Source organism: Camelus ferus, chromosome 6, assembly GCF_009834535.1.
Source record: "Camelus ferus isolate YT-003-E chromosome 6, BCGSAC_Cfer_1.0, whole genome shotgun sequence".
Lineage (NCBI taxonomy): Eukaryota > Metazoa > Chordata > Mammalia > Artiodactyla > Camelidae > Camelus > Camelus ferus.
This window is the reverse complement of record NC_045701.1, coordinates 66726500-66735848: the sequence shown is the minus strand read 5'-3', so window position 1 is coordinate 66735848 and position 9349 is coordinate 66726500. Positions and strand designations below refer to the sequence as shown.

At 46.4% G+C, this 9349-nt stretch overlaps 1 protein-coding gene across 8 annotated transcripts in view; it reads left to right on the top strand.

Moving 5' to 3' along the window:
* Positions 1-9349, top strand: part of SLC8A3 (solute carrier family 8 member A3) — a 141311-nt gene that overhangs the window by 42424 nt on the left and 89538 nt on the right. The window lies entirely within an intron of this gene.

Sequence of the window (9349 nt, the reverse complement as noted above, 5' to 3'; positions counted from 1 at the left end):
TCTAGACTCCAAACATTCTCATAAGCATGAGTTCAGTTCTTTCCTGTGGGTGAGTGGTTCTCCGACCAGCTTCTCACTAGAATCACTGGGATGTTTAAAAAATACTGATGCCTGGGTCCTACTGCCAGAGATTGTGCTTTCATTGGGCTGAGCTGGGGCCTGGACATCAGTAGTAAAAGCATGCCAGGTGATTCTCATACATAGCTAAGGTTTGAACCTCCTCTCTAGGTCACGTGTGTGCACTCCAGAGGTGCTTCCCTGGGTGGACAGGCTTTTTGTAGCACCAAATGGAGAGAGTTCTGGCCAAGGCTGTGGAACCAAGCACACCTGGGTTAAGACTTGGTGCCACCACCGGTTGATCCTAGGCAAGTCACTAAATAGCCTAAACTTTGCAGATCCTTCATTTATAAACTGGGGCCATGATAGTACCTCCTCCTGGGATTGCTGTGAGGTTTATACAGAATAATTCCCAGCTCATAAATAAGCACTCACACAGGTCTCATGTCTCATAGGCTAGGCCCTCAACATGTTTCAAACCACAGGGACTTAGGCATCAGGTCACAAATCTGTGACTGCTGATCAGAAGTAAAAACCTGTCTCCAGCAACTCTCACTCCGGGCATGTGTGAATCGCGGAGGGAAGAATGAACCCCATAGGGTGACCTGGGAGTAGCTGGGAGCAGGATGAAGCTCAGGAAAACACTTGAATGTCCCTCTTATCTGTGCTCAATGATGAAACAGTGAAATGAGGACAGCCCCTAGACTAAAGCTTTGTTGGTGAAGCCAAGGTAATAAGTTAATTTTGCATCCACTGAGGAAAAATTCTGGAACTGTGACTTCTTAAAGGGAGGAGAAGAATCTAGATTATGCTTAATCCAAGTCAATGCATTGGACAGAGTCTTGTCGGCTAGACTTGATGGGAAAAAAGTCAAATAAGAGAAAGAACAAAAGAATCCTCCACCAAAATACTAACATTCAGGTAATGGTTGTTGAGTGAGGTCTCCTGGAGTGAAGATTCCACTCACAGATGAATAGATTTCTATCCAGTTCAATCATAAGAAGGCAATACTGGACTGAAGAGTGATTCCTAACACAAGATCCAGTGTCATTCTTGTTTTAAGAGAAATTACCCTATGATTAGTTGGGTCCAAGAATGTAGCCTTACACTAATTCTAGCAGAAAATTACCCAGATGCCTTATTTTATACACATTCTTGAGGAGTTATATAGAAGCTAAATCATATTTCAAGGAGCCCTGTGGTCAAATAAAGAATCTTTAAGGTAAACTAATGGTTATTTGCACCGCCGCCCTTATCCACCCCATTCCTACTTTTGCACGAATCTGAATGGTCACAGTCAGTCCGAGTTTCTGAAGGGTACTGGCTCCTTTTCTGGGCTCTGCAAGAACAGGGTATAGCATCTCCCCGAGAAAGCCCAGGGCTGAGAGATCGGAAGCCTGTCTGCTCACGGTAATGTGAATCTGTTGAAGTGTCACCCTCCACCTGAGACCTGCTTCTCGATGGGGTTTTTGAGTCAGCCCAGCCTGGTTACTAGCAAGTCTGGTTTCTCTCTCCTGGCTCGTGTGGGGTTGCATTGGCCATTAGGTGCTGGGCTGGCTGGTGTGGAGCTGGGCTCTATGGCAGGACTCTTGTCATTGTTGAGAGGGAGGCTACTGGGGCCACTGGGATGGATCTGCAAGGCCCAGGGGAAGCAGCTAGGTGGGTGCCCTTTCAGAGCAAAGAATGGACTGCATACATGGTGAAAGGAAGTTGTACTGTGAGGTAAGCCAGGGGGAGAGCTGATCTGAGAAAGGCACGGAGTCTTTGGGGGTGTAGGAGGAAGGTATCAGGGATGGGTCTCCAGGAGGTAATATTCCTAAAATTATAGCATTTAATCTCTGGTGGTATACATTAATTGATTTATGATCAGTCATAACTAGCGAGTTTTTCCTTGTCTCATCCCAAGCCTCACCATTCTTTCCACTAGGTCTGAGGAAGAGCTGGTTCGGTTGACAAGTATAGGCGGTTAGAAGAGGGACCCATGAACTCTCTTGTCCTATGGAAGAGCTCCACAGATTGAAACAAGCAAATGCTGCAGTTATAAATTGCTGCTTTGGAGTCCTGCTTCTGCTACCCTGCTTTGGAACTGACTTCAAGAGCCAGGGAGTTCAAATCTCCAAACTCTCATTTATTAGCTGCACACACTTTGGCAAGTCACCTCTCCTGTTAGCACTATAGCACAGGAGTTAGGACAGTGCTTTGGAGACACATTTTGAGGATTTGAATTTTAAATCTTTCATTTTCTAGCTATGTGACTTTGAGTAATCTATTTAACCAGTATATGCCTCTGTTTTTCTACCTGGAAAGTGGGCATACTAGTATGTTATACAGCTTTGCAGTAAGGTCTAAATGGGATAATACACTTTGAACAGTGTCTGTGCATATGGTAAGCTTTTGATAAGTGTTAGTTAAAGCAACCAACTAACTTACCAATAAATAAAACCTTTTAGCTGGGGTAGATGAAAGGAGTCTATGAGAGAATACATTTAAAGCACCTAGTACCATGCCTGACACAGTCAGTGCTCAGTAAGTTGGTTGTTCTTATTGTCAGTATTTTCATCACCATCCTTTTTCTCCTCCATAGGCTTCAGGTCTTCCCAGCTGTTTCAGCAGAAGCGTGGATTAACTGAACCCCTACTGTATATGTGGCTAGATGCTCTAGAGCGTACAGAGAGGTGTGCATTTGGTACCCTCTCCTTAAGTAGCTTGTAGTGTAATTAGGGAGAGATGTAATCAGATAGAAAGGAAACAAAACAGCTGCAAAGGAGTTTGTAGGAAGTGCCAAGTGCTGCAGGTAAAGGGTTCAGTGAGAATGTCTACTGATGCTATAGGAGACCAAGGGAGAAGGGTGTGCCTCAAACTAGGTGTTCAGAAAAAAGGCTGAAAGCAATGTTCATAGCAGCATTATTTACAATAGCCAAGATATGGAAGCAACATAAGTGTCTATCAATAGATGAGTGGATAGACAAGATGTAGTATTTATATCTTTATCTATTATATCTGTCTGCCTATAAATAACGAAATACTACTCAGCCATAAAAAGAATAAAATTTTGCCATCTGCAACAACATGAATGGACTTGGACAGTATCATGCTAAGTGAAGTAAGTCAGACAGAGAAAGACAAATACTGTATGATATCATTTATACAGAGAATCTAAAAAATACAACAAACTAGTGAATATAACAGAAAAGAAGCAGACTCACAGATCTAGAGAACAAACTGGTGGTTACCAGTGGGGAGAGGGAAGGGGGGGCAATATAGTAGTAGGGGATTAAAAGGTGCAAACTATTATGTATAAAATAAGCTACAAGGACATACTGTACACCACAAGGAAAATAGCCAATATTTTATAAGAACTATAAATGGAGTATAACCTTTAAAAACTGTCAATCACTATATTGTAGACCAGTAGTTTATATAGTATTGTACATCAACTATACTTTAATTTAAAAAAAGATAAAAGGAAAAGGCTGAAAGAATTGGTAGTTAGTGTACATTAGCTGCCAGGCCCTATGCAAAAGTGTCCTTATCAAATCCCCACAGTACCTTGATGGTAGGTACTATACCCATTTTATAGAGGAAGAAGGTGAGGTTCAGGTCCATTTGCCCAGAATGTCAAGGCATGACCTGGTGGTGCCACAACACTAATCCGTTGGGACCTTGCCCCTAATCCATGCTCTAAATCCCGTAGCATCTGCCTGGGAGGCAATGTTCTGCAGAAGATGAGAGCACTGATACCTACTTTTGGCCAATTGTTTTACCTCCCTAACCCTCTGTTTCCTCATCCTTTTGGTGAGGATTGTACAATCACATCTTATACAGCTGCTGTAAGTATGCAGCAGTATAATGTTTGTGTAACTAGTTTATTAGACAGTCTGAGCTCAGAATGTATAATATGGGACAGTTTTGTTTTCCCCCAGTCATTGTCTCCAAAAGCCTCATGGTGACTTGCCCTCCCTCTCTGGGGCATGTACCTTAAGCTCATACCTGATTGATGTCTTGGACAGAATCCACTATTTCCTGGCAACTTCTGTTATTAAAATTATTCCATCCATCTAGTTTAAAGCACCAATCTCAAGTCTAATTTGAGGCTCCCTCCTCCAGGTTCATGACTCAAGGGAGACTTCAAGTATGATTCTGTGTGATTCTTCCCCCTACCCTGGTCCTTGGAGTGGCACTGAGGATGTGTGATCTGCCTCTGGGAAACCTCCACCCTGGCCCTCTTCTGAGCTCGAACTCCTCTGGTGTTTTGAGTCAGGGCAGGAATAAGAGAAATGTCTAGGGTTGTCACTTACTCTTGCGTGCCCTTCTATTGACATATTGGCTATTTGAGGACAGTGTTCAGCTTCACCGTAGCCCCACAGTTACCGTAGACCCTCTAAGAGAGGAGCAACTATACCTCCCTTCCCTCAACCCCTCTCCAGTGGGGCATCACCTGTCTCTATCCAGCAGCTGCCTGGGCAGCCTCCCAGCTCCTCCTGACCCTCTAGCCTTTACGTTCTGCTTTGTGAAGCCATGGGAGCCTTTCATACCCTCTGAGACCCAGAGGGAACTGGTGGAAGGGGAGGGACAGTAGGACATTGTGTCAGCTCCCCTGGTCCAACAGGCCTTCTGCTGGGCAAGAAGCAGCAGACGTGAATCTGTGTGCTCTTGGGCGATCCCAGCCTCTTGGGATGCTCAGCTTTCTTAAGAACTCTCTCAGTACTTTGCTCATCTTAATGGCAGCACAGAAGAGGGCATACAGATGATCAGTTGGGAGGAAAATGCCAGGGTCACCTTCTTGGAGGCACCCGTAATACTTCTGCACATTTTCCTTACTGCCCCCTTCACCTGGCTGGGTGGGAGTGAGAGAATGCCCTTCTCTCCTTCCTTCCCGGAAGGAGAGGGAGGAGCCAAAATCTCCCCACCAGTCAGCAGCTCAGGCACCCCTCCCTTTCTCCTTCTGTTTTATAGGCTGGGAAGGGGGTTGCTGGAGTGACAGTGAAGGGACAGGGCAAGTGGAGCCGGTTCAGCTACCTTTTAGCAGAGTCCCGAGGGAGGTGTCTGGCTGCAAGTGCTGTCTGCTATCTTTAAGACTGGGGAGACTTAAGGCCTCTTTGCCTCAGCTCTGCACTCCAGTTGCCAAGGTTGGGACCGCAGGAAAAGTGTGTCTGACATCCTGTTAAATATTTAATGCATATTAACACAGTGCCTGGCACCGGACAGCTGTTTTCTAAGTGGTAGCCAGTGGGAGGCCTACTCTAATATTTTCCTCTTTGCTTAACCTCCCAAGGAGCTAAGACCATATTTTTTGTCCACACAGAGCCAGATAAACAGAGCCCGGAGACTGGTGCTTTTTCTCTGTGTCCTCATCCCACCCGGGAGTCTGGAACATGCTCATTCCACAAGTGTTTACTGGAGCCTGCTTTATGCAAAGCGCTGCACTAGGCCACAGTGCAGTGACAGGAGAGGTTTGAACCAGGATTCAATCTGCTGGATCTAGATGGGTGATACAGTGAGCAGCGCTCTGAGCTTAGAGCCGGAGGAAACCGCCACTTCAGAGAAGGGTGTGTCACATCTAAGCTGCTTTATATGGCTGGTGGGAAGCATGTACGCTTATTCATTCATTCATTTTTTAAAATTCTTTTTTTTCATGGAGATGCTGGGGATTGAACCCAGGACCTCGTGCATGCTAAGCACGCACTCTACCACTGACTATGCCCTCCCCCCAATTCATTCTTTCTTTCCTTCAGTCAACAAAGATGTCCCTGTTGTGTGCCAGACATTATTCTAGGTACAGAAGAGGGAAGACCCCTGCCCCTTGGAGCTTACGGGGTAGAGGATGAAAGCCCCTTTCTCAGTGGCCTATTTGAGAAACCACAGCCTGTGCTCCTCCAGTCCTGGGGCTGGTTGCTCTCTAAGTCACCCAGGCCCTCAGGAAACTCTGCCAGCCTCTCAACCTCCACAAGGGCAGGGGCTTCTGCTGCTGGGAGTGTGAGCAGGGCCACCCTGACCCTGCTGCCTCCCCTTTCCTGAAGGCAAGGTCTCAGGGAACACGCCATCATATCTCCTTCCTGAAGAGTGCCAGGGAAGGGGTGCGAGGGAATGGAGAGCGTGATGGGTTGAGGCACTGTGGAAGTCAACCATGGCGCAGCATGGGGAGTGAGGAGCCTTGCTTAAAGGATAGGCCGTGCAGTCATCCATCATTCTCCCTCGACGGAGGTGAATTGATGATCTCATTTTCCCCAGAGAGCCAAATTAACAAGGTGCTGGGAGATTTCCAAATTAGCAAAATTAAAAAAAAAAAAAAAGAAAAAAGAGTCACCACCAGCTCTCAAATCAGACAGCTGGTGGGTGGTTTTGTGGGGCAGCTCATTGTCTTTGGCATCCAGCCCTGAAACGGGGGTGAAGGCACAGCGTTTGTGTTGAAAACTCGTCCATCTCGGAGCAGGTGCTACAAATAAGCATCGTGTTTTCAGAGGCGGGAGTCACGGTTGTGCCTTGACACCAACTGCCTCAGGGACCACCAAGCGGAGTTTTCATAGATTATGAGTTAGGAGATTGTCACTCGTTTTACAGATTGGCTCACTTCAGGATTCCTTTTAGGTGGCCAGCTCCCTCAGTATTTTAAAAGATGACTTGATTTATAAAAATGTGATACATAACCAGATTTTTATGATATGCTCAGCGTGAGCTGGTCAGAAAAAGCATGAGTTTTAAGTCTCAGAGGCCTGGTTTCCAACTCTACTTCTGATTCCAACAAAAGCATGCTGTTTCCTGCATTGATCAGCCCTTCCGTGCTTCACAGCAGGTGCTCCTTCCACCAATAAAGAGAGACATGGCAGTATGTGCCTTTAAACATAGCATTCATTCATTCATCCAAAAAATTTACTGAGCACCTTCGGTGTGCTGAGCAGTGTGTGAAATGCCAAGGATGAACAAATTCTTTCAAGACAGTGACCGTGAGCTTGGCTTAGAACAGCAGGCCCACAACTGTCCATGCCATTTGTGCAGCTTATAGTCTAGGGGCAGCATAAAGTCAACAAACAGCTTCAAAAATTAAACAATTTTAGGTGGAGATGAGTGCTGTAAGGGAAACCTATGTAGGTAGGATGGCCTTGGAAGGCCTCTCAGAAGTGGTGACATTGAAAGCAAAACCGCAAAGATAAGGACATGCCAATTACAAGAAGAGCAGGAAGAACAGTGTTCTGTGGAAAAGGACCAGTCCATGCAAAAGCCTTAAAGGCAACATGGGCCAACTGTGTTCTAGAATGTGAAGAGAAACCCAGCGTGGCTGGAGTAAGGGTGACATGGCATAAAAGGAGTTTGGTGAAGCAGCCAGAAACCTCATCAAACAGGTTCTTAGAAGCCATGTGTGCTAGCTTCTCGGGGCTGCTCTAACAAAGTAACCACAAAACAGGTGGCTCTGAACAACCGAAATTTACTGTCTGACAGCTGTGGAGGCTGAAATGAAGAGGTCAGCTGAGCTGTGATCCCCCTCTGGGGGAGTCCTTCTTTGCCTCTTTGTAGTTTCTGGTGGGCTGCCGGCTGTCTTTGGCATCCCTCGACTTGCAGCCGCATCGCTCCAACCTACCTCCACCGTCGCATGGTGTTCTCCCTGGGTGTCTGTGTCTTCACCTGGCCATCTTCTTATGAGGGCACCCATCATGTTGGATCGGGGGCCCATCCTACTCCACCCTGCCCTCATCTTAACCTAGTGAATTACATCTTCAGCAACCCTGTTTCCAAATAAGGTCACATTCTGAGGTACTAGGGGGTTAGGATTCCAACGTATACATTTTAGTGGGACATGATTCAACCCATGACTCCCTGGTAAGGAGTTTGAATTTTATTCTCCATGCAAGTCCTGAGTGGCCTCAAGCAGGTGGATGGCATGAGGTGATATATGTTCTAAAGGCTGCTGTGTAAGGAGGAACTGGCGGTGGTGGTGGAAGGGTGGCATAGAAGTTGATGACTAGTGAATCACTTGCAAAGGGCTGGTCCAGGTAGAGGCGATGATGGCATGGACCAGATGACCGTGGAAGTCGGAGAAGTGAATGGAGTTTAGATAATGAAGAACAGGACGAATGACAAGACATGCCTACGGACTGGACGTGGGATGAGGAAAAGGAAGGACTCAGGGATGATATCCAGTTTTTTACTTTAATAGTGAGGAAACGGTGGGACGATTTACATTGTTCAGACACGCTTGAGAGGACTAGGTTTGGGGCTGGAAGTGGTTTGCATGGGGATCAGGGAGCGGTAAAAATGCAAGGATGAAAATTAGAAAGCCCACCCGCTGCCAGCCGTCACCATCTCGCTTTTGTCTGAAATGTCATAAACAACCAAAGCATTCTCTTGTCAGAAAGCTTAGTTCCTGTTAAAATGCAAACGTCCCTGGGAGAGGAAACACAGTCAGAACACCATTCCCAAAAGCAGCTGTTGGCTGGGAGAAGGCAGCAAACAAGACACCAGAAGAGAACGTCAGGAAAGAAAGAACCATGCAGCGCTGAGGCAAAGCGTTCGCTGCCACAGTTTCTCCTTAGACTGGCTGGAGGTGTGTGTGCTTATTAATTTAATTTCATCGTGGTGCTAGAGCTGGACCAGGACCCAAAAGCAAACAGCCAAAGTGCCAGCAAAATGAGATTAGGGTGTAGCAATTTCCCTCCATTGGACCAGCTGGAAGAAAGGAAGATAGAAAGGAATTCTAATGGTGGGTTGGGGCATGCAGTAAGAAAAGCACATAAAACAGAAACAGGGCTTGGATTAAAAAATGGGCCAAAACCCAGGCTTTTGAAAGAGAACTGTTCCCTGAGCTTGACTCACCATCACCATGGCTTTCTCTTGATTCAGTCGTTTTGAAAGCCCACTTCCTTCTGCATTCCCGGCAATGGCTCTTCCAAGCCCCAGAATTTTGCTGGGTTTTCATCAGAGCATCCCCTCAAGCTTGTATCTCCATTACTCTTTTTTGTTTGAATTCCTGTCAGATCACCTGCATTTGGAATGATTGCCATCAAGAGTGGCATCCTGGCTTTGATAGCTGGCATAGTGTGACCTCATTGGTCCCCATCATTTGATGTGCTGTCGCCCCATCCTGAGTTCTCCCCACCACGTACGGATTTCGCCAAAAGATGTACTCAACATGAGCTCCTCTTCAGCCTCAATGGACCTGGTTCTGAGTTGAATGTTACCACTCAAAAATATTAGGACATTGGCCTGTCAGAAGGGGTCCTTGGCCCTCTTGTAGCTTTTTCTGGGCAACAGCGAAGGAAGGGATGTCCACAGATGTTCTGTCTTTAAACAGACCCCC